This window comes from Rhinolophus sinicus, linkage group LG03, assembly GCF_036562045.2.
Source record: "Rhinolophus sinicus isolate RSC01 linkage group LG03, ASM3656204v1, whole genome shotgun sequence".
NCBI lineage: Eukaryota > Metazoa > Chordata > Mammalia > Chiroptera > Rhinolophidae > Rhinolophus > Rhinolophus sinicus.
In genome coordinates, this window is record NC_133753.1 from 135,916,037 (window position 1) to 135,942,561 (window position 26,525).

Consider the following 26,525-nt stretch of genomic DNA (forward strand, 5'->3'; position numbering starts at 1 on the left):
CCCTCTTCCATAAATGTGTAAGCTTGACTAAAACAAAAATAAAACAACCCCCACTCACCACCCCACCACCAACAAAAACCAGTAAACTAGGAGGTTTTGGATAATTACCTTATTTTTTCATTGATATCTGCACATGAAGTCTGACAGCCAACTCTCCATTCCGATTAAGGGAGCTCCTCACGTGTTTCCTTAGATACAGGGATGCAACAGAAGGACATCAGGCCCCAGGTGGTTTTGATTTGAATAGCAGGTCTCAAACAAGGGGACTTGACCTTAAATGGGATTTCCTTAACTCAAATACTGCCAGTGTTGTTGTTTCATTATTATTATTAAAAATAAAAAAGATTCAAAATGCTTTGGGGGGTTGGGAATTCACAAACCAAGGAATAAACTCTGGGTTTCGAGAGTTGAGTTATAAAGGAAAAACAAAGTATCTCAGCATTTCAAATTTTCTGAAACGCAGGGAAGGAAAAGTTCTCATCACGTTCTAACAAAGTTTAACTTAAGCAGTATCCTCCCACGTTTGCAACAAAACCTTTACTCCTCTACTTGTGATGAGAAGAACACAATCTCGTGTTTTTCTGAAGCTAAAAAGTGTAGCTTCTCAAAACTTATATTTTAGCCTTTGTGATGTTTTTCCTAACAAAATTGGAACTGACCAATGAGATTTTGAAAGAACCCCATTATTCAACAGTATCCTATAATCACTGAAAATTTCTTCAATCATTGAAATAGTTTAAATAATTAGAAATTATGATTAATACCATTTGAAGCCCTGCCAAGGGCTTCAAAGACCCAATTTTGGAGTGAGAAAAGAAAATTTGAATGCTTAATTGCAAAAGGAAGAAAAGAAATATTCTGACTGAAAGAATGGACTAAATTTAGATTAGAATTATATGTATCTTTTTGTCACAATATCACAACCATTTGGTTTAACTGGTATGCATTGGGGAGGGAGAGTGTGGTGGAGAAGATGATGGAGGGATCAAAATATCTTGCTTAGTAATAGTCCCTTCTTATGTCCTTTCCCTCCAAGAACTGTCCCTGGGACATCTGTGTTGACAGCCCGCGTCTCACTGACCAGACAAGCACACACACATTTTCCTATCCTGGAAATCTGTGCCTCTAAGAGAACTAATAATATGATCCCATTCCACTTACACTTCAATTGAACTTGCAAATGAAATTTGCCGACTAGGATGATCAATTGTATTTCTTGGCTTGATTCAACCTCAGTTTCCCCTCCAAACTGCTGACTATGTAAACCGGCTGAAACTAATCTGAGCATTTCTTTAAGAAAGTTCTGTCCTAGCATTAGGAAAAGAGACAGCAGAAATGTAATGGCTGTGTGCAATGCCAGAGGGATAGTGGATGGGGGATGGGGGGTTGTCACTGTGTGAGGGATATAAATGATAAATGTCTAACTATTACATTGTGTTGTGCACCTGAAACTAATAAAAAAAATGTTTAAAAAAACTATGTAATTACAAAATAAATATACGTGATTCCCTCTCCCCCCCAAAAAAGAAAGTTCTGTCCTGATCATGTTGCCTTTTTTTTTTTCCCCATCAAAATGAATATGAGCTCAAATACTTGATGGAAACAATTCCTATGATTATGACAAACCATTTATCAACAAGAGTGAAACCATGAAGGAAATGGATCCTGGTGACGGTCGTCTTTAACAGTTCCAGCAGCTTGCGACAACAGAAGTGAATATTTATTATGTGCCTATTCTGTGCCACACACTATGCTAGATATTAAGGATACAAGCCAAATAAAACATAACTGCTCCCCCAAAGGGCACTTTTATTCAACAAATTAATGTGCCAAGCACTATTCTGTGTACTGGGGATACAGAAGTGAACACTATATGCCTTTTTGAAGCTTACGCTCCAGTGGACATAGATAGGTAATTTTTTAAAAAAATCAGTAAGAAAATCACACGGTATTTTAGATAGTGAGAAAGTTCTATAAGATAAAATTTTAAAAATAAACTAGAAAATGCATAGGAAATGCCAGTGGTGGGAAGTTCCTAATATTTTAAATAGAGATCCCCAAGAATGCATTAGATGGGAGAGAGCTAACATCCCAAAAGGAAATTGGGGTGCTATTGGGAAGGAAGAATGAATGCCAGGAAGCCTAGTCTAAGAAGCAATTTATGTCTGGTGGTTAAAGGCAGAATTACAAACAAAAGAGATCTCAGGATGAAAGTGGTCTCATACAGACCCATACTTTTCAGTAAGGAAAGTATCTGACCCATACTTTTCAGTAGGGTAGTATCTGATTATCATTTTACCTCTCATTAGATATAAATATAATAATCCTGGCACTCACCAGACTACAGGGGAGATTATTTTGCTGTCAAATGGTCACACTTACAAAGTTTTTGCCTAAAATGTCCTAAATGTCTAGATAAACCATTTTGAAAAATATTTAATCTTCTTTTTAAGCTTATATAATGCATAGTACATATATACCTTCCCCTCAGAAGAATCAAAGGAAGTATATTTGAATCAGTATATTTGAATTTGAATTACTTGGATAACCTCATAAATTGCTGACCATAAACAGCTGAATAAAGGTCCAAATCTATCATTTTAAGTCATTCTTTTTACTCTAGATAGTTCCTGTCCTTTGAACAGGAAATAGACATGGGAAAACATGATAAAGAGATACTGATTCTTTTATCATGCTTTCCCCATGTCTATTTCCTGTTCAAAAAAAAGGGAACTATCTAGAAAAAGTGAAAAGAATGACTTAAGATGATATATTTGGACCTTTCTTCTGAGTATATAAACCCTACAGATCATATCTCCAGGGGACAAGCTGGTGATACGAGCCTTCAAAGCTTCCAAAGGGGCAGCTGCTGCTCCAATTCCGCCAATTTTGCCAAATCAGAATGCAGATGCAGAGACACCAGATCTTCCAATTTTTCAAAAGAAGCTGAGATTCCAGATATTTATGTGAAACCTCTAGATTTTAAATGCCAGGAACTTTGGTTTTAGGTTTTGGGTTTTGTTTTTGTTTTTAAATGTTAGTCTGAAAACTTCTGTTGGTGGTAGCGGTGGCTTTTTGTTTTGGTTTGCTTTGTTTTGTTTTAATTTTTGAACACTATATAGGTCAAATAAAATACCTAACTGTGACCTCCGTTCTCCATTCTAGACACGTTCAAGGTGTGATCAGACCTCAACAGAGATAACCAGATGCTTTGATTTCTTTTTCCTGTTTCCAATAACATCACAAGCCTTTCTTTCCTTCATGGGAATGAGATGACGTCTATTACAAAGATGTGATTCCCTGAAAATTCCCTTCATACTCCAACTGCAACCACAATGATCAATGATTTTAGAACAATTTCGAAATGACATCTGCCAGTGAAGAAATGGCAGTGCTGGTCTCTGTGTAATGTCCAGAACCATATAAGGAAAGTTGTACAACTGCTTAGAGGAAGACAGCCATGGTGACTGGGGCAGTTGCTGAGGGATGCAAGAACTCATCTAAAAGAGGAACTCAAGCCATGAAGCAATTAAATCTAAGAAAAAAGTATGCTGAAACCGGACCTCAGAGGGAAAAGCCACAAGAGAAAGGGAACCCTTCAGAATTCCTCAACCCCAGCTTTCTTCCTCAGCCCATCATCTCCCTAGTTCTTTTAGATGCATGGCTTGGCTTCTGTAAGTTGACCAAGCACCATGAACACCAGGCCTCACATAAGACACAATGGAATTTGTGTGTGTGTGTGTGTGTGTGTGTGTGTGTGTGTGTGTGTGTGTGAATTTCCAAAAGAAATTACTTGAGAAAAAAATTTTATAGAATGTGCTCAGAGAGCTGATTTGTCAGTGGAGATTTATGTAAATATTTTAAATGTATTTATAAGTGACCTAATCCAGACAACTAGGCTTCCTTTTCCATTTTTCCCTCAGAACAGTAGAAGCTTTATTCACAAGGTCCATGTGAAAGGAACATATTTTTCCATCCCATGATTAAAGATCTGTAGAATCATTTCCTTTCTACAATGCAAACTTGGCACATGACTTACCCACTTACTTCAGGTGAAGGACAAACGACCATCCTGAGAGGGAACAATAGGGCACTGCCCTGAGAAAGTGCTTTTCATCCTCTCAAAGTACTCACAAACATTAACCAATTAATTGGTGGGTGAAGTCAGCCTCAAAAAAAGAGAGAGAGAGAAAACCGAAGATATTTAAAAGCTTTCCCTACAAAGAGATTCAGTGTCTGAGTCTGAATTAGAACTTGGACCTTCCTAGCATTAGCAGTTCAGAGATTCAACTCGTGTAAACATTTGAAAGGTCAGCTGTTCATCAAATACTTTTCCAACTACAGCAAATGTATCCTTATTAAGTTTCTTTTGCAAAAGTTCCAAGGTGCTGAACACTCATCCATTGCCACCAATAATTAACAATCCAAAACAGTCTAAATACAGAGAATTTTTTGTTGGCATTTTGAAATTTCAGACTATCTTAGGAATAGAGCGTGTGGGCGTTGTTATGGGCAAAAGGAAGGCTAGGAAAAAAGACATCAGGCTGACAATTTTTCTCGAGATTGATCCTACCCTGTTTCAAACAGGTTTCAAGCAATAAGAAAAGTGTTTTTTCTCTTCAAATAAAACTTTGTGCTTCCTGGAAATGGGCAGAAAAGAGAAAACCAAACAAAACAATATTATATCACTTGGCCCAATATTTAAAAGATTCAATAAAATTTGGAGTGATAAGGCATTATAGTCATATCTTTTCTATCCTGTTAACTTTGATTCAAACATATCTATTTGTCCAGAGTTTAATGACTTCAAAAAAATTACTTGAACTTCATGTCTACCATGAGATATTTCCCTCTCATGCTTTCTACACAACCCACAAAAAAAGGAAAAAAAAAAAAGAATCACAAGCTTAATTTAAACAACGCATTTATTGTGGGACTTGAGGATTGAACAGCTACCAGCTTTCAAAGGTTTCCCTGAGTCTCACACCCACACACTCTCTTACTGGAGTTTCTACATGGCCCTGTTTAACCTGACGTGGTTACATGACAAGCTATCTGGCACATCAGCAAGAAGAGAGGACTCCAGTGAAAGCAGAATTTAAATCGCTATGTCAGGCTCAAAATTAACTTGAAATGACGATACACCTAAATGTAAAAAACTGTTAAACTTCTAGAAGAAAATCTTTGTGACATGGAGTCAGGCAAATTTCTTAAGCAACACACCAAAAGTGCAAAACAGAAAACAATGGGCAAAGTGAATGTTTGCTCTTCAAAAGACACATTAGGAAAACAAAAATGCAACCTACAGACTGTGAGAAAATATTTGCAAAACCTTGTATTTGACAAAGTGTATTTGACAGAGTGTATTTTTTGGAAAATATATGTATATACAACGCAATACAAAGATAACCCAATAATTTAAATGAACTAAAGATTTGAAGACAATCACAGAAGATATGCAAATAGCCCAGGAAAGATATTCAACATCAGTAATTATCAAGAAAATGCAAATTAAAATCACAATGAGCTACCATAAATATCCACTACAATAGCTAAAGTTAATAAGACTGACAATATCAATTGTACCAAGGATAGAAGCAACCAGAACTCTAATACATTGCTGGGGGAATGCAAAAGATATAGTTACTTTGAAAAACAGTGTGGCAGTATCTTATAAAGTTAAACATAGATTTACCATAGGACCCAGCAAACTCACTCCTAGGTATTACCCAAGAGAAATTAAAGCATATGTCCACACAAAGACTTATACGTGAATGTTCATAGCAACATTATTCATAATAATCCCAAAGTGGAAACAACCCAAATAAATGCCCATGAGCTAGTGAATGGAGAAACAAATCATGAAACACTACTCATCAAGAAGAAAGAAAAATGACTGATAAAAATAACAACACAGGTAAATCTCAAAAAGCATTATGCTCAGCAAAACTATCCTGACACAAAAGACTAACATTTTGTATGATTCTATTTACATGACATTCTGGAAAGGGCGAAACTATAGTGACAGAAAGCATATCAATGGTTGCCTGGGGGCAGGGATTAAAGGATAGAATCAACTGCAAAGGGACACAGGGGTACTTCCTAAGGTGATGGAAATTTTCTGTATCTTGACTGTGGTGGCAGTTATGCAGTTATACTTGATTACCAGAATTCATCAAACTGTACACTTAAATGAATAAATCTATTGTAGGGAAACTATACCTCAATAAATCTAAAACAGTCCATCTCAGTGGCAGGAAGCCTTCACTTATGTCTGCTATTCTACAAAATCTCGCTCTTTGAAATAATCTGAATACATATCCTCACACTTTCATAACAGACTTGAGGTTTCCTTTCAGAAGGAACCCACTAAACATTTTATATCTGTGATTTGTTTTGATATTGTTTCAACTTGATAAGATACATCAGAAAATTGAACAATGATTTGACTTGCTCTTGTCATCTTCAGAACACCGTTTTCTGAAGAGGAAAGACCTCACTTGAAGGGCATGTATTCACAATGTGATGCAATTCGAGTATTCATTGAAGGTCTGCTAAGTTTTGGTCCTGAAACCAGACTACCTGGCTTCAAATTACCACTTAGCAGTGTGACCTTGGACGAGTTCCTTAACCTCATTGTGTTTGTTTCAGTTTCCCGTCTATAAAATGGAGATAATAGTAGTACTGACTTCATAGAGTTGTTCTGAGGATTAAATGCATTAATATATTAAAAGTTCTTAAAAAAAAAAAAAAAAAGTGCTTAGAACAGTGCATAGCACATGAACAACACCTGCCTTAAGTATCACTATGGACAGGGTGACAAAGCTACAATGAGGGATAAAACAGTGCTTGTTGTTGTTGTTGTTCATTCCATAGTTCAGTGGAGAGACAGAACAAACGAGTAACATGTCAAAAAGGACAAAAAGAGAGAGCTGTTTAAGTACCATGAGAGTACAGAAGCATGAGCAATTCATGGGGCAGTAAGGGGAGCTCAGCAAGGAATGTTATAAAGAGCAACCAAGTCTTGGAAGGAAGAAGGGAGTTCTCCAGACCAAAAAAAAAAAAAAAAAGAAGTACAAACAGTAGTTGTGATTCTGTACTGAATGGCTGCTAAATGCTATGCACTGTACTACATATATTTTGCACAGGCCATTTTTCTTGTAAATGTTATACTGACCCCTTAAGCGGGGTACTACAGTACCCATTTCACACATGAGGAAACTGAGTGTCAGAGATTGTAAATCACTTGCCCGAGGTCACCAAACTAGTGCGTGCCTTAGATTAGAACCCAAACGCAGCCTTTCATACTCTGAAACCTGTACAGAGAAACAGCATAGCATATACTGTGTCACAGCCCATAGTGAGTTTGGGGGAAGAACTAAGCTCAGTGCAACTGTACTGTAGGAATAAAGAATAGGGCCTTTATTACAGGGAGAGAAGGGGAAGAAGGGAAGAAGGAGGTGAGGGGAGACAAAGGAGGGAGGAGATGAGATCACCCTTAAGGAAAAGCACAGCTACCAGACCGGCCAGAACTAGATTTTGGTGGCCAATAGTAGACCCAGGATGCCATCTTGGCCCTCAAGGTCAACTTTAGCTAATTATAAAGGATTATAATATTATTTGCATTACAGTTAGGGAAAATCTCCACCTGCCGTGCCACCAGGACAGTTCCAACAAGAGCCAAACAACAAAATCCCTCCTCCCAACAGGAAGGAGTGGTCAGCAAGGACCCACCTAGGAAAGCCTATAACGCCACCCCTAAGTCTTGAATATTTCACATCCTCATTTCAGAAGCAATAAATTCTTAAGCCTCTTTGTTCTTCAGGGCAGCTACCCTTCTCAGGGCCTGCCTACTCTCACCTTGTTGATAGTCTACTGTTCTTCTTTCATAAATTCACTGCTTGCTTGGCTTAATCGATGCGTCCTTCAATTCTTTCCTGCAATGATAGCAAGAACCTGTTTTTTGGCGATACAACTAGAACACAGATAAAGCTAGGAAGACGAGTTCTTGGTAGTCCTGCAACCAGTTATCATGTCTCAGACAGGGAACTCCATTACTACTGGAAGACGGGAGCTTTTCCTGGCTATTTCAATTGATTGTGCTGCTTCAATAGGTTTTGTTGTAAGCATATTCTTCCTTCACCAGATATGATATCAGAGGCAGAGGTTTCTTAACAAATGGTCCAATGAACACCAAATTTGCCAGAACCCCTGGGAACTTTGTTAGAAATACAGAATGTCTGGGTACCACACAAGCCTACGGAATCATAACCTCTTGGATCTGGGCCCTGAACTTGCCTTTTTAACAACTTCCCTAAGTATTTCCCATACATACAAAAGTTGGAGAGCCCTAGCAATTGCAGATTTACTCAGAACCCTACCTCTCAGGACTCCTAGAGCTGAGCTCTCAAACTTCAGTGTGCATACAGATCACCTGGAATCCTTTTAACAAGGAGATTCTGATTCCGTGGTCGGTGGAGAAGGGGAACACAGATTCTGCCAGATGTTGCAGATATACCGGCCCACAGCCCAGGCTTCAAGTCACAGGATTGTAGAATATCCCACCCACATTGCTCCTCCCCTTTCTGTCATCCCTCATGCTCTTGTATTTATCTCCAGACTGCTTCTCCTTGCCCAGGTTTGCTACACTTTTAAAACAACCTTCTGTTTATTTGCCATCTAAAAAGGTACCTTTGCCGAGAAGTGATGGTCAAATTTTTATTTTCATATGCTCATTATTGAAAAACAGTACTTGTACAAAAATGTTTCTTGGATGTCTGGGATTGTTCACTGAAATTCTAGGAAGACCTAAGAAGTCTGGCTAGTAGTATATAAAATAGAGAGACCAATAATATAAAAGGCGTGAAAAATTGACCTTATCTTGTGGTATAATGTCATAGGGTCCTTCGAGTATTAACATTTTCTCCAATACATTCTTTTAAATACCGTAATGAAACCAACAGGGCCACTGTCTCTGGAGTCAGCAAGAATTGACTAAGGGAGAATCCTCGTCAGAATGAATCTCCTTATTTAGGCCTGAAGGAACCTGAGCGTTCTGGTCTCCTGTGCAGGCTTGCACTGGAAGCCTCTCCTTGCTGGCACTCCTGCAGAGAGGGAGCTGTGTGAAACTGCCTGCCAACGCTGCAGCGTCCTGGCACCAGGCAATGGCAAAAGCCACTCCAGCTGAAAGGCGTATTTTGCACTCTGGGTGAGAACAGCTGCTTTGGAAAATGGCTTTTTCAGTTCCTAATGCTATTTTTCTATGTGCTAGGATATTTTCAAAGCACTAATCCTTAATCCTTATGGAGAAGAGACTTTGCAAGACTCCGCTTTGTATTTTTGCAGTGCCTGTTCTTATGGGCTCTCCTAAGCCTTTCCTAATGTGTGTCCATTAACTTGGACTCATTCTTCGCTTGGCAGTTCAGACGGTTACTTTATTTCTGTGGTTAAATCTCTTCTGTTTGTTGTTCCCACTTAATTCAGACGAATTAAGTATGTTCTTTCATAAAGGGGTCACCTTACCTACTGTCTATAAAATGGACAGGCCTGCATGCCGAGGGTTCCCCAGAGACAATAGTCTTATTTGATTTGGTGCATTTCAGGTGATGGAAAATATAATGTGGTCTGAAATCTCACATCTTTGTCCTGCAGTCTTACTTCCAATACTGCAAAGAAACTACCAATCAAATCACTAACATTTTTGTTAAAATGCTGCTGATGGAAATACAAATCTATATTTTGAAACTAAAATTAAGACTCTCTTTGGTACTTAAGAAGCCCTTGTCGGTGGAGTCAACCATCTATGACTCATGGGAAAAGCCAAGAAGGATTCTAGGCAAATTTGGGAAATAAATACAGGTCAATTTTGAGGTCCTCCTATCTCCTTTTTTTCCTTCTCTCCCCAATCCTCACCACACTGTCTCATTCATTTAATAACTTATCTCAAATATCAACTATGAATCACATACTGTTAGGCTCTAAAGATGTAACTTTAAGTACAACAAATGTAGTCCTTGCTCTCACAAAACTATCACCCAGTGGAGGGTATAGGAGTAAGCAATGGTAATATGCTCCATTCTTGATTTAAAGAGTTTGCCAACCAATCTTTGACATGATTTGATGTTTACTGTTACTCAGTAGGTTTGAATTTGCAAGGATGGTTAATTCTTCCTGGGTAGGATCACTATGCCTGCAATTTGTGTTGTTACCACTAGGGGATACGATGGATTCCTGGATTATGTCATGTATTCCGACTGACTTTCGCCAATCTCTCAGAATATTCAGCATAGAATTGTGTCAGTTTTTCCTTTTATATAAAAGAAACTTCTACTAAACTAACAATATACAGAGAAAACTACTCATTAACATTGCTAATTGAAAACAATATAAAATATAGTTTTAAAACTACATAAAATAAGATTAAAGAAATGCAAACCCATACAAATAAACTGGTGTCTTTCATCACATGATTCTTTGACTCTTGCCACCACTTGTTTAATTTAATGCAGTGTTGCTTCTCAGACCCAAACAAAATTTCTCTCTGCCTTTATTTTTAGAATGGGAAATATTTATGTTGTACGTAGTCATTTGATTATGCTCTCAAGCTACTGAGTGAAAGTTTACCTGTTCAATCTGCTCCCTGGGATCATACATGGGATTAGACATAGAATCTAAATTTTTAACCGTCTCCTTCTTAATTACCGAGGCATGCCCCATTTTCCTCCTCCTACAATACAGCAGAACCAGAATTTCACCAGCCTTCCTTTCTGGAGATTCCTCTTTCAGTTACCCTCTCTTCCCAATCCTGGCCAGATTCTTTGTGCCTTGACTAGAATACAAAGAACTAGCTAACTGACATATGGATGCAAGGAAATTACCCAGTGATAATCTCTTTGAATCAGGAAAAAAACATGACTTCTGACAAGTCCGCCAGCTAATTCACTCTGAGACTTTTTCTGCACAGCCTACTTGTTTGAGGGGTGTCTTATACATAATGATTTAAGTTTACTCTATGATTTGTGTATTCAAATTTTACTTTATCAGAGGATTATCTTTATCAATTCATTGTTAAAGGACATTGTCTACTACTCAAAAGGATTTGAGATGACTTGCACAAAAAAGCCACACATACAATGAAAACATAAGATCAAAAAAACACAAGGGTAAAAGAGAGAAAGAGAAAACCTGAAAACAAAACTTCTCAGAACCAATAATATTGTATGTCAACTAAAATTTAATATATATAGTCATGGGATATGGAGTCAATGGAATTGGAACAGCTATATACAATGTCAGAGGGGTAGTAGATTGGGGGAGGGGTGTTATCATTTTGTGAGGGGTGAAATGTCTATTGCATTGTTTTGTACACCTAAAAAAAATCTATGTAGATAGATAGATAGATAGATAGATAGATAGATAGATAGATAGCTATATATAATAAAAAAGAATAGCAATAACACACACAAAAAAAAGCTTCTCAGAACCAGCTCACCCTCCACCCCATTGTAATTGGAGGAAATCTAGCCTGATAGACCATCTACAACATTGAACAGTATTTATCTGGTGTTATGTGTGTCACCCTCACCCTCTACTATATCGTGAGTTCTTTGAGAACTAGAGATGTGTCTTAGCCAACTTTTGTATTCACAAGGCTTGGCAAATGCTGGATACAGGCTGGATTTTTGTAACAGTTGTTGAGTTCTCCCTGAATTTCTGAATTTCCACTCTGTTTCTTTTAAGAACTGTGCTGTATTTTTCTCTTTTTAATATTTCAACACATAATTTAAATGCACTAACATATCAGAACTATTTTAAAACATAGTTTTATGCACTTTTCTTTCCCATATTAAGACGTTAGTTTGTAAAGAGTTAAGATGGGACTCTTCCCAGAGTGATCTGTATTTAGAAAGGCTGGGGGGAACCACCCTCCCTTTTCTGTATCCTCTGTCAGTTTTGCTGCCCCCAGAGTGTCCTGAAATAACCTACACCCACCAGATAACACTAACACAAACGTGCAGAGAACATGATCTTTAAGCCACTGTCATTCCTGCCCTCCCACCATTCTTGCCACCATCACTCTTACCTCCTCTCAGATAGGGACATCACACCTGCTACTACTGAGAAAATAATAAATGAAGTTCTGATTTTTTGAACCCCTCTCATTGCTAATCCCTCTTAAAGGTCGACTGAGCCCTGTCAAACAGTATTTGTAAATATTACCACACACAATTTACCTTAGAGCCTCATAACTTCATCAACATTTTCTAAAAGATTCCAGATCACCAGGACAAAATTGTATGCCTTTCATTATTTGGTTTAGCTTTTGAAAATGTAAAATATGTCAATCCAAAAACTGATTACATTTATCATTTATTATATTTATTGTGTACTGATACAAATATCATCGATAACATCTGTGTTGTGCCAAGTATGTTATAAAATGTCATAATTCCTAATCCTTGATGATCTGTTTAAACTTTAACACATCTTAAAATATTTCTGCCCTCCAAATTTTAACAAAAATATTTTTTATTATAAAACAACTATTGAGTTTGTGTCTATCTCTGATGGAAGATTTCCATGACATGGATCTTTGCCTATTTTATTAATTCACATTCTCCTCAGCACCTAGACCAACATCTGGTACAAAATAGGTACTAATTAAATATTTACTGAATAAATATCAACACTCTTTTCCTTCTTGTCTCATCATTAATTCCCTATCTTCACCATTGCAAACAAACAAACAAAAAAAGCAGCCTATCTAAGACTCTCTTAATAGAGTGACAGTTTCTTCAGGAGATCTTATTTATTTTTGTAAAAGAATATAACAAAATACAGAAAATTATTGGGTGCCAGGGAGCGTATGTAAGCAGCCAAAGAACAGCTGCATTCTGAGGTTCACCATGTTAGTGTGATCCTGAATGGAGAATTGGGGGGAACGTGTAGAAACCCCAAGATAATCTTTCCACCACTCTCAGCTTGGTTTGTAGCCTTTAAAAACTGCCTTTGGTTTCAGCAACTAAATGAGAAAAGAATTTGGAAAAGATTTAAAGTGGAGGCATAAGGATGATTGAGTGATTGGAAATTAAAGCCAAAAAAGAACTTGGTCAATTCAGTCAGAAAAAAAAAAAAGGCAAGAAAACTGAAGAGAATAAATTGTCATAAATGAGACTGGTTGGGAAAGAGGTTTGAGGGTCCACAGAAACATAGCTAACATTGTGAGGAAGTGAAGGGTGAAGATGGGAGAGAATAAGCAGCTGGGAACTCATGTGTTGGGCAGCACAATAGATGGTGTCCAAAAGAAGTGGTGAACTCCATTTCATGTAGCAGATGAAATCTGCAATCAAGCAGGCAATGGTTTCATGGCTTTAAGTAAGCCAGCAATCAGACAGAAAAATCATAAGCAGTCAGGGACATGGCCACAGTGGAAGGAATTAAGGCCGAGACCATAACAAAGCCAGAGGAAATAACTTTGTTCAAGCTGCAGGACCAGCCAGAGTAATTGGCTCAGGCGTAGGGTGGGGAGGGCCATTTAGCTTGTAACAAAACCATTCAAGCTACAGAGCCTGCCAAGATTAACTGCCCAGGTACAGGGAAGGGACAATCAGTTTGTAGTTAACAATTTCAAACTGCAGAGAACATGCACAGCCTGGAGAGATAAGGTAATAGCCCTTTGTCAATCACAGGTGTCAATCAAGTGGTTCCGCACCCGGAGAGAAACAGCCCGTCCCAGGCTCCTGAGAGCCACGCCTTTTTGAGCCCTGCTTTTGCTCGGAGCCTGCCCCAAACCCTTTGGAGTGTATTTTCTCTACTAGTAAGGCCCTTGAGCCATTTTCTACTGCTCAGGTCTGCTTCTGTTTCTTTGAAATGTACTTTTTCTTCTAATAAACTGTTTTTTCACTGCTTTACCTCGGTATCTCATTCAATTCTTTGCTCGAGATGCCGAGAACCTGGGCACAGCATCAAGGTACGCCCATCCTTCGGTAACGTCGCAGCTAAGCTTCCCAGTGTTCCTCCCCAGGCCACCCCCCTGGGTGTGGGAGCCAAGCCCAGACTTCTCACCACGAAGGGCCCACTCTCCGGTAGCAGTAATAATCACAACAAGAGTAGCTTACACTTATTAAGCATGTTCTAAGTATTTTACATGTGTTGTCGCATTTCATTCTTACAATTCTGTGAGGTAGATACTATTGTTTCTGTTTTACAGATGAAGAAACTAAGGTATGAAAGATGGAGAAAGTAAGATGACGAAACCAAGGAGTGGTTAGGTCATTTGCCCAAGTTCACAGTGGCTGAGCCAAATTCCAACCCAGGCAGGTTAATTCTAGAGATCCACTGTTGGCCCCACAGGTCACTCCACTCTATGAGCTCTGGGATCAGTTGGTAGGGAGTCCAGAGAGCAGACCACAGGAGAGAAGAGGCCAGAGCCAGGCAGTAAGCAGAAGGCAGGGGACTGGGGTAGTGGGCTAAGACCAACTGGAAAGTTAGGCGGGTAAGCAGAGGCAGAAGCCAACCTGTTGGGGGAAGGAGGCATCCAACCGAGAGATCACACAGCCCTCAGATGTGGCACACCAGACACAACCTGTGTGTGGCAGGACTCATGCCAGGCCCACAAGAGTAAAAGCTAAGGCCATCGAACTACTTTTGGTCCTGGGAATGACGGGGGGTGGGGTGGGGGGGTGGCAGGGGCAAGGGGGTTGTCATATAATCCAGTCTGACGTCTTCTTCCATACGAATAGGTGATGTTTACATAATCAATTCGCTTGGCTGTGTATTGGGCCAAAACAAATGGAAAGATGGCTATGACAAGACTTAGTAGATCTTGTCATCATCTGCTTTATTTTCTGTTCCTTAAACACATTCTAAATTGCTAAACACTAGATTTCATAACAAAAAGTTGTACCCTCCAAAGGGGTTTAACAAAATTTGATGCCTTTTCTGAGGATACATTTAATGGATCCATGTCAAGAAGATAGGAGCAAGGTAGAAAGCACAAGTTGACCTTTCAAGGTTTCTTGAGTGAAGGAATGCAATGATTGTATCACATGCAGAAGAAACGCCAACCAGTTTTTCCTTTGTGCCTAGCATGTATTTTTGGAATTTCAAAAGGGAAAATGTTGATGATTTGCCACAGGTTCAAGCAAAGAACATGCCACCTTTCAGAGAACTCTGTTTTAGAGTGAAGGGGCCAAAAGGCAAGCTGATCAAAAAAGTTTAATGGGGGTAATGGGGGGGGGGGGTTGGCAAATGAGAAAAATCATAGCAAACTACACCAAGTATGTTCGCAAATCAGCATTTCTTTCAGCCATGTGGTAACATTTTTCTCAAAATGCTGCTGCCTTGTAAAAAAATGGCTGACACAAGACACAGCCTAAATGAAGACACTTCACCCTTCCCTTGTGCAGCCACCTTGGCTTAAGCCAAAGTCCCAAAGAGCAGGTACAAGTTACCATTCCAGGCAGCTAAATATAGTGACAAATATGGAACACCCATTATTTTATTTTATTTTTTTTTCCCATATCAAGCAGGACCTTGTAAGAAGCAAAACAAGGATATGGATTTGCTGCATAATTTAAACAGCTGTAAGGATGACTTTTGCAGCATAATTAGTTCACAGGAGCTAATCGCAAATGGAAAGAAACACACAACCCTCTGAATTGCTTGCTGTAATATACACGTCCAAACAATCCACAAAGAACCAATGTCCGTAACTGAAAAATAAAACATGAAAACAAACTGGCAGGTTCTCTGAGCCTGATTTCTTGACCATGATCTGCCCAGTAGAGTGAGAAAAAATTCAGACTCAGGATTAAAGTCAGATGGCCGGTTTAACACTCAACTCATTTTACCTCTCTCAGCCTTTCTCAGTATCATTATCTGTAAAATGAGACTGATAATTATACCTACCTCACAAGAGTACTGTGAAGATATAATAATAATAATAACAATAATAAGAATGTTTTTTTACTACATAAATATTTGCTCGCATTAGAAAAAGTTGCAGCACGGCCATCACCTGGCGTATCTTTTCAGCCTCTCTCAGGATGAAGATACAGCAGTGATAGAATGGGACATCCCTTGTACTAGAAAAAAATTCCTCTCTTTGTAAAAGATCTGCAGGCTTCTACACACTAGAGTCTTTTTAAATTTTGCCAGTCTCCTAGTGAGTGTTACCAAGGTCCCCCAACTAGTTCTCTTAGTTACATGTGTGAATTAAATCATTTCTAATGCCCCCTCCCCACACCAAAACCTCACTGGGAACTCACCGGGCATAGAGGGTAGATCAATGTGACTACACTATTAGTCAGAGAACAAACATTCCAGGTAAGTAATTTTGTTTTCTCCCATAGATTAAATACATTCTCACCTGCAGAGACTAATGGGCTCCAGGGATATTTCTCTATATATTTAACAACGAGATAACTAAATGGCAAGGTCAACAATAATCAGAAGGCAGGTGCGACGAACCAAGCAACTTTTTTTACAAATATTGTTTTTCCTTAAGGGAAATAAGACACGCCTTTAATACAACAGTTCTGTAACCTGAAACAAGAAGAAAAGCGATGTGGGGAGAGAAAGATTGACAAGCTGGAATAGGTTCTAGTAGAGCAATCAGCTCAAACCCTAATCCTGGCAGGAAATGAAGTTCAGGGACGTGGACAAACTTTCTGGAGCTCGATCAGCCAGGTTAAAATCCTGAGCTCCAACCTTGAACAATTTCTTCTCTCTATCTACCAAATCTAAACAGTTACCCCCAAGTGATTATTCCTTTGAAATATCTTTATATTTTCTCCTTCTTTTCCATCTCCACTTGTCTCTGAAATCTTCCCATCTCTTGCCAGATACTCAAGTGCCTCAGAGCTAGTCATTCAGACTCCAAACTCACTTGCCCACGTGACAATCTCCAGCAGGTCTCTAGCAAGACAATTGAGCTCAAAAAGCAAGGTGAGCTCCCTGTGGTCTAGAAGTCTGACCTCATTTACCTCACTTTCAAAGTCCTTCATAAGCTGCCTCCACCCTACCGGCCTGTCCTTATTTTCCAGTCAGACTGGCTTTCTCACCGTTCCTTCATGAACACACAAGACACACACCCACACTGCTCTAGTGCCCCTTCCACTATTTCACACATACTGCTTGCTCTTGTGTGGAAGCCCTGCTTGTCCAACTGCATATCCAAACCCGACTCATTCTTCAGGGCCTAGAGATTTAGTCCCACCTCCTCCGTGAAGCCTTCTCTCCCTCTGGCACTCCTTAACCAACGTTTTCTCTGTGCCGTGTAATCTATCACTTCACAAAACATCTGTATACTGTTCACAACTCATTTCACGTGCACCAGACTCGTCTCCATAACTAGATAATAAATAGGTCACAGAATGCTGGTCCTCATGCCAAATGTGATCCCAACTACATCTCATGTGATCCTTCCTTTTTTTTTTTTTTTTCCATTTTAATCATTTGGCACACTCTCATCACTGCCTATGGAATGTCCTCAATGAAATCAATCTTCTGCCATCCATCCTCAAATTATTTAAATTAAGAATAACAACATCAGACCACACATCAGTAAAACCTCTCAAGCTTGAGTGTAGGAGAAAAGGCATTGGGTGAACTAGAAGAACATCACTGAACAATGACTTAGGAGAACCGGCTTCTAGGCACGACCCTGCGACTACCTAGCTCTGTGAGCCTGGTTGAGCCATGCAATGTCTCTGCAAAATGAGGGGTTGAACTGGGTGACCTCTCTGATCCCTTTCGGCTCTTTCTGTGATTCTAAAGCTGCCAACAAAGTATCAGAGTCTCGTTTGGTCACGTCTGAAAAGCAAAAGTAAAGAGGTTTTAAAGAGGAAATAGAAAAACCCCACTGTGTTACCTTTATAATCACAATATTAATATTTGGAGGGAAAATTGGTATCAAATTATTCCCATTTATTAGGTAACATGCTATAGTAACCTTCTAGGTCAAATAAAAAAGAGGTCACTAGTTTTCACTTTCTAAAAGTGAAAACTTATATTTTGAATCAACTCAGTAATGGTCTATCTTGAATTTAGATGTCATAAAACTACATCATGAAGCTACATGAAAATTTAAGAGGTCCAACTCAGGTTTGGCAGGAAATAGTCCAAGGATATATATTGAATGCCACAGTGTAGATCTAAGAGAATTGTGTACCAAAAAATCCTGAAAAGCAAATATTCTCCTACTTTCTAGCCAAATACATATTTTAAGTAACAAGAAATGCTAACCAAATAAGGTATAAGTCTCTGAGATCTTTCTTTTTTTTTTTTCTATTTGGTCTTGAGGATGAGAGAGTTTCTTAAGACCAAAATTTAAAAAATGAGATCTTCCGAATGAGTTTCTTAAGACAAAAAAAAAGAAAATAAGTTATAATAAGGCACCTGTGAAAGACAATGTATAAAGAAATACAGAGAAGAAGGAGAGTTTTCAAAGGGGAGAGGAGGAGTCAAGAAGGAAATGAGGTTCAAAGGGGGTGTTCCCAGGATGCCAGTCCAACAGGAACGGTAAATATGCCACAAAAACCAGCCACACTGTGATTCTGCTTTGGGGATCGCATTCATTCATTTATCCATCCAGCGCTTAGGGATGTGCTGGGCACTGGGATATAATAAAGGCAACGACACGGTGTATATCCTACAAGATCTCACTGTCAAGTGAAAAGACCACGGGTCCAGCTAGTACTGCCCCTGACTGAGGGCTCTGTTCCAGGCACGATGCTAAGTAAATGCCCCATGAGGCAGGTACCATTACAATCCCTCTATCATGAATGAAGAAACTAAGGCTTTGGGAGATTCAGTAACTTACCCAAGTGCTATGACTGAATGTGTGTGTCCCCTCAAAATTCATATGTTGAAATTCTAAACCCCAATATGATGGTATGAGGAGGTGGGATCAGTAATTAGGTCATGCGGATGAAGCCTGAGGGATTAGTACCCTTTTAAAAGAGATCCCAGAGAAACCCCTCACCCCTTCCTCCGCCCTGTGAGGTTACAAGCAAAAAGACACAATTTATGAGGAAGTGGGCCCTCACCAGACACCAAATCTGCCAGAGCCTGATCTTAGAATTCTCAGCCTCCAGAACTGTGAGAAATACATTTCTGTTGTTTATAAGCCGCCAGTTTATGGTATTCTGTGATAGTCGCGTGAATAAATGAAGACACCAGGGCTACTGCTAAAAAGGAACAAGGCTGGCTTTCAAAGCCAGGTATGTCTGTCTCCACAGCCAGCACCCTCCACCACACTGCAGGCTCCGCTAGAAACTGACGTGGGCGGTATGATGTGGCCAGTGGTAATGGAGGCAGTGGGATGCAGAGCATATGTCCTTTGTTACTCACAGACCTATCCACCCCCACCAAAATGCACCTGGACGCCTGCACACTAGAACAAATCCCAAAAGCTGGGAAGAATGGGTGGGTATCTGGCCTGTCACCAGAGGTCAAAAGAACTTGGTCGTCCTCTGTGGGTTCAAGGCCATGGCCTCCGACTTCAACAGCATCTGAGGCTGATGTGTGAAACTACCCAGGATGTGGTGTACTGCAACTAGACCAAGGCCACAGGGGGACGAAAGCGAAATATTTCAGTTGCTTCATATTCTCTGCTGATCTCCAAAAAGAAACATGTATACACGCACACACAGGCACACACACTCCTTTGTCACAGCAATTCCCCTGGAGAGTAGTTGATTCAAAAAGTACCTTCTTCCTCCTACCGAAATAGAAACAATATTGTACACATGTTTGAAAAATAAAAATTAAAAGCAAGAAAAAAACAAAACAAAGCAAAACATAAACTCTTCCTGAAAGTAAAGGCCTCAGGCAAATGGGGAAAAAGACTCTGGGTAGCTCAGTGGCTGTTTGGCCCTTCTGCACTGAGCAGCTGCCAAACTAAGAGGACCCCAGAGGGCCTAAGGGTCACAGCCACAAAGAACCGTAAAGCTTTGGGGGCCCTGGGGAGGACGCTGGGAGCTCAGCCGGGACACAGCCCCACCTGCTCTCACTCCAGACCGAGGCCCTCATGGAAACCTGTTTTGAATCATAACACCAGTGGAGATGTTTTGTTTATTTATTTTATGATATCTTCTTGTTTTTTTTTGTTTGTTTCTTTTAATTTAGCAAGCCATAAAACCTTCAGTGAGCTGTGAGGGGAAGACTTGCCTTCAAAAAAGGACAAAGGAAAGAATTTGAGCTTCAGTGAGGTGCTAGAAACAGATATTCCACCAGCATTATCTCTGGAAGTCTCAAAAGGGGAACAGAATTCCCTTTTATTGGAGCTCCATGAAAGATTGTGTCCTAGGCACTACAGAGGAACCTTGTCTTATTTGAGCCTCACAGTAAGTTTTGAGATAGTAATCTCTTCTACAAGGGAAAAAACGATGAGGCTCTGGGTAACACTAAATCATTTGCTGAGTATCACACAACTAGTCAGAACTAAAAGTCTATCAGACCCCAAGGCCTAGGAAGAAAATCCTTTCTGTGAAAAGCAAGCAATAAGAAGAAATCCTAAAGAGAGGAGGAAAAATTAACATCTTTTTTAATTGTTTGTCTACTTATTTGAATAGGAATTGTATGCACAAGGAAAACATTTCATAAGGGGCACACAATGAAAATAAGACTCCTTCTATCCCTCTCTCTCAGTTCTCCAGTTCCCTTCAGCAGAGGCAGTTGCTGATAATAATATGTCAAGATAGGCTACACAGACACAAATGTACCCACGTGTGTACGTACAGCCCTTTCTTCACATAAATTGCAGCATTGTCTATCCCTTCTTACTACCTAGTATATCTAGGCAATTTCCCATATTGGTACATATAGACCTGTCTCATTCTTTTAACAATTGATAGAAGATACTTTTGTATGGATGTATGACAATTTATTTAACTATCCGCTATTAAGTAAATGGTCACTTAGATTGTTCCCAATCTTTCGTTAGTGTAAATAATGCTATATGAACAACCTTATACATTCTTCCTTGAACATGTATGTTGGTATACTTTGGAAATACATGCTTAGAAGTAAAATTTCTTGATCAACAGCATGTGCATTTTAAATCTTGATACATAGAACCAAAATGCCTCCAAAAAGTGTGCACAAATTTACAATCCCTAAAATATATACTCATGCTTTCTTCCCCCACTGTCTCCAAAACAGTGTTCCATTCTTTGTTGAAAAGAAAAGCACCATATGTTCACCTGCTCCTTTAAAAGTCACAAACTTCCTCCTCAGAATGAATAGGGGACACCTTTATATTCAGGCCTGGGCATTAGATTGCTGGAGTAAAAGGAGATTTTTGGAGCTCCTAGCACTGTAGAAGATGCTGATTAAAAGCATCTGGTCCTCAAATAGATGACATTGGCAAAGTAGAAAAATGGAATAAATACCTGAAAACAAGCAGTTGGCTGTAACTAATCAGCTCAATTCACCAGGGTACCGCCAGAGCCATGCGCGTCACCCTTGGGTATCCCGGTAACCCCCCCTCCTCAGCCTGCTGCACAAGGCCAGAGCTGGCTGTGAGCCAGGAATGGGACATCTGCCACAAGCAGGGACATTCAAATCTACTGTCTATCGCTGCTCGCTGGGGAAAAAGAGCGTAGGGGAGGGGCAGAAACATAAGACTAAAGGGAGACTGCCAAGTCTCCTAACTGTACAGAAATGAGGGGGAGATAGATATGGCACAAATGAAACATCTTATATTTTTCAATATAAAAACTTTCTAGAGTGAATAAACCCATAATGGACTTGCCACATTCCATCCAGTGGTGCAGTCTAATCAAAACTGTAGGATCTGAGCAGGAATCCTGGGCTTCAAAGGCTGAGAGAATGTGAAGCCGACGCTTTCTCTTTCTTAACTTTGCTTACCTGACTCTGCTGAAAGTCTGGGTTTGACAGACTGCATTACAAAATGTTCCTCTTTCATTTGGCAAATCACCTCGATGCAGTGTTGATTGTCAGCACCCAGGGAAAAGAGCTGGCACCATGGTCCTGAGAGGACAGAGAGGAAGGGCAGGGGCATAGTGGGCACTGATGATGCACTGACATGAGAAGGACTTTGTCTCTGGAGGGGGTGATGAGGTCCTAGCAGTGGTCATACTGATGACCATATGCAGCTTGGCTAGATTTTTGAGCTTGTGCACAGGTAACATATGTCTAAAAGAACAAGTCAATATGCACTGCTAACACCTCTTGTCAAAGATTTTCAGACCAGGTGGTTGCCCAGCTGAATATTTTAACCATTTAGGGAAAGACACCACCACCACCCCGGCCCCCCAGCAAGCAACAGAACGCCTTATAATTATTACTTGCACTTTTTTTCCAGTTAGCAACCAACAGCATATTGTCATGGAGGTATTATTGGGAGCTGTATGTCTCTGTGCAGATGTATTCAGATACTTAAATGTAGGTTTCTTAGGCTCAATACATTATTATTATGAAAATTACAGGACTGCAAAAAAGGATTTTGGATGAACTTGTTTCGATCCATCAGATCTGAAGCAGACTTTGGGTCAGCTTCACCGGCAGCTGGAGGCTGTTGGGTAGAATTTGCTGTCGCCTTTCCCTCATCCTGTCAACAAAATACATAAGTTAACCTGATTTGCCATTGTTAGCTCAATTCCTCTGAAATCTCTGCAAATCAGTCACTAACTCACTTTCAAGTACCATCCATCACCACTCAGATGAGCTCTGCCCCATTCTCATTGATGAAGTTTGGTTGATTGATTGCTTGATTGATTGATTCCTTTATTAGTCCATCATCTGGACAGAGAAAAAATAATTTGGAACACTCATCTTCAGATTGTGTTCCAGGGTTCGTTTAGATCAATGTGGGTTTCCATGATTACCTCACTCCCTCCATTCCACTGAGCTTTTTTTTCACTGTGATGTACTTCTGGTATAGAGAAAGATTTCATAAGCAAGAATTCATGAGAATCTATGAAAAATAGAAAGATGAGGAAATTAAGAATCTTAAAAAAGGAAAATAATTAAACCGAAGTTCAAAATTTACATAAGACTGGTCTTCCAAGTTTTAAGTGGGATATGCTAAAAACAATAAAAAACGTATATATACTCTTAGCTCTTCTATGTTATATAATTTAAGATGACTCCAGGAAAATGAATGAGACCTTCAATAATAAAATAATCCAATACATAAACTGCATTGATCAAAATGTTATGCCTAATGAGTTCTCCCCACCAACACTTAGGGAATACTATCTATTATAGTAGTTTTATGAAAGCTCATCATGTAACTATTGAGAAAGGTGTTCTTGAGTTGCTACAAAAGGGAAATCCGTAGGTAAACTAGAATCTATCCTTGCCCACCAACAGCCTTAAGAGGTGTTTTGTATCAGAAAGGTTTTAATCAAAACAGATAGTAGGACTGTTTACTAAAATGAAAAGAGGACCTCAACCAAATAAGTCTACACTAATATTTCACAGATTATATGGTTTGGGTTGATTTATTTTAAGTAGTGGTAACACTTGAGGTAAATTGATAAGTGACTTGAAAAGATTTCAGAAAGGTAGGACTAACCAACTCATTTAGAAATTTCCTCAATTAATCTATCAGGGTCATCCTAGTATTTCACCTGGGCTCACACAGGTAGGCAAAATTCCAGTCTTCTAACTCCTAGTTTATCTGCAGCAAACTAAGAGGGCCAAAGGATCCATTGTATAGGACTCTGGACAGTTTTCATGAACTCAAATTAGATAATTAATGCAACTTTTAAAATAGACCTTATTCATTCAGTCAGTCATTCATTTCCTCTTTGCTTTCCCATCTTGGTCTAAAAAGTGATCTGAGGTAACCTAAAGAGAAAGACACGTGACGTGCAACAAGATAAAGCATGTGTATCAACATAAAACTATTTTCAACACTTTAGAAGTATTCATTTTCCACAGAAACATACACTCCCATTATAAGAAATTCTGACACTATTTTTACTAATTGAGAATAATCTACTAATAGGTGGGGATTGATCATTCTAGTTTGTGATGAGATTCTTTTTCTCCCCACTGATTTTGAGTTCTTTGTGACCACTGTATTCCTAACACTCATTTTACAGTTCCTAGAGAAGACTGAAACCCAGTCACATTGCTAACCGAAAGGCAGACTATAAATGAGTTCTAGTCAAGATATGAATGTTATATGCATAAGTAGCCCCTCTACTAAAAAGTCAGTAGCTGACCCAAGACCCCTGCCTGATCCAGGAGAGGGTCTGACGTTCAAGAAGCCCAGCCAATGGGTGACAGCTACAGAAGGGTTTCCAAAATCCTGGGGGAATCTGACACATTTCACACCTAGATAAGTTCAGGAAACTACGATTATTAGCAACAGGGTTTTGTTCACAAATTGTAATTTAGGAATGCAACAGCTTATTTATTCCTCAGTTTTTAACTTTCAAAGTAGTATCTACCAGCTCAGCTCACTTCTTAGCCTTAGAAGACAGAAGAACAATATTTATGCTGCCATAACATTGGTGTCTCTGACAGCGGTGTGAAAAGTGTTTATAATTTTGGGTCAGTTTTGTTTTCATGCTAAATGCCTCAATTTAAAATTATAAGTGCTCATTCATTTTTCAAGACTTCATTCAAATATCACTTCCCCTGACTCCCCTAGGCATATTGAGCTGTGCCTTTTTTGGTTCCTCTATTATACTATTCTCCACACAGCACTGTAATCATGTAATTTATTTGTTCATATGTCTGTCATGCTTCCCTGACTATAAATTTCTGAAAAGCAGGGGACAGGGATTATTTGTTCCTTATTGATGGATGGTAGACACCCAATGAGCATCTAATGGAAGAATAACTATTGTCATTTAGATGAAAATCCATACAGTGTTTTGAGCTCTTTTCTTTAAGTCAGACTGTGGTAGGACCAGAAGAAAATTCCATCAGAGACTGAGGATTCCTTCCGGTGTAAGTCCAGGTTTTAGAACCTAGCTTCAGGGTCAGAGGAGAAGACAACTGGATAGGGGAGAAAGATTAAAAATCAAAGTTTTCAGGATCTCCTTCATTCCTTATGCCTTCCATCTTCTTCATCAGTTGCTTGAAGCCATATAGAGTAGTGACATGGACATTTGTTGTTTTTGTCAGCCGTGCTTTCTTTCTTCCTTCTGGTAATAGCATGCTGATTTTGCTTTGAAGGAACTCCTCCATCAGATATAGTCAGGATGCTCTTATGTTCTCTATCCAAGAGGTGGGCACCTGACCCAAGCGAGGCTGATCAGATTTCTCTCTCTGGAATATGAACTACGACAAGAGGCTGACTGACCCCAAAGGGACCAGCCAGCAGTCTCTGTTTCCCAACCGCCAGTGGTCTTACTTCCCAGTCTTTCCAAGGCTCTTGCTTTTCCTTTTGGTTGTTTGACCTTCCTGACTTCCAATAAATTACTTCTATGATTCAGTTAGACAGAAGTGATTTATGTGCTAGCACCCAACAAATGGTAACTAAGAGAAATAGTGAAATGAAGATTAAAAATCTATCTGATTTATCCAAAAGCCTAGCAAGAAGGAATAACTCTATTCCCAGACTCAGTTTGCTTCTCTTAAAAAATTTACCCACTGTCCAGGTAAGTCATCTGAGAAGTCCCAGTCCATCTTTGAATATTGATCCTGTTCCTGAAGTTTTCCAAGTCATACCCCAGGCCAGCCCTAATACACCTTGTCTAGTAAAGCAACCCAGTGGGTGTAAAGACCCTACAGTACTCTTCCCTAACCTTCCTATTTCTTGCTTAGCTGCCCACCCATTCTGCCACGAAAACATTGGCACCCTCTCATTAGTATGAGATGTTCAAGTCAGCCGTGTGTCATTAGCCCACTCCCAGTGAGCTGTTTGGCCTCCAGTTCATCAGCAAGCACCAATTGGAAGCCTAATGATGCTACTTCTTATTTAGCACTTGCATAGCTCTTACTCTGCACCAGGCAATATCCGAAGTGCTTTATACATTTTAACTCCCGCCCCCGAGATAAGAACAAATGAGGAGAATGAGGCCTAAAGCTCTTTAATAGCTTGCCTGAAGTCTCAAAGCCCATAAAGAGCAGAATCAAGTGCAGGCAGTCTGGCTCCAAGACTGTCCTCTGAACCACCAAGCCATGGTTTTGAGATGATGGGTTTATTACATGGCCAATTAAAGGGGAGAGCTAATCATATTTTATCTGCAACCATGGACAGGTACATTGGCATGGAAATAAGATTAGTCCCCACATGTCAAAAACCTAAAATCATCGAGTCAATTTGGAGTATTCTCCAGACCTCCTCTTTATTAAACACCAAGGAAACAGCCAAAACATTCAACAGTGGTTTCCGTTCACACTGAAAAGATTTGACTACCTTGAGTAGAAGGTGCCTTTCTCCTTGAATTGGTCTGAAACAGACATGTTCCTTTTCTGGAAAGTCTGGAAGGTAAATCTAATGCTAAACTTTTACTCCTTGTTGTAGCCCAGCGTTTCACCACCTGTGAGAGATGGAGGACGAATGTTGCTACAATTGTTCCATCACTGCGGGGCCC

The 26,525-nt window shown here is 39.5% G+C and overlaps 1 long non-coding RNA gene across 1 annotated transcript in view; it reads right to left on the reverse strand.

Annotated features, from left to right (window-relative positions):
* Positions 1-22,301: 22,301 nt before the first annotated feature.
* The window catches only part of LOC141570404 (uncharacterized), an 88,303-nt gene continuing 84,079 nt past the window's right edge, over positions 22,302-26,525 (reverse strand). Inside the window, exons 3-4 of the long non-coding RNA XR_012494408.1 lie at positions 22,854-22,942; positions 22,302-22,576 (exon numbers count right to left, since the gene is read on the reverse strand). This is a non-coding gene — a long non-coding RNA (uncharacterized LOC141570404). The remainder of the gene's footprint in view (positions 22,577-22,853; positions 22,943-26,525) is intronic.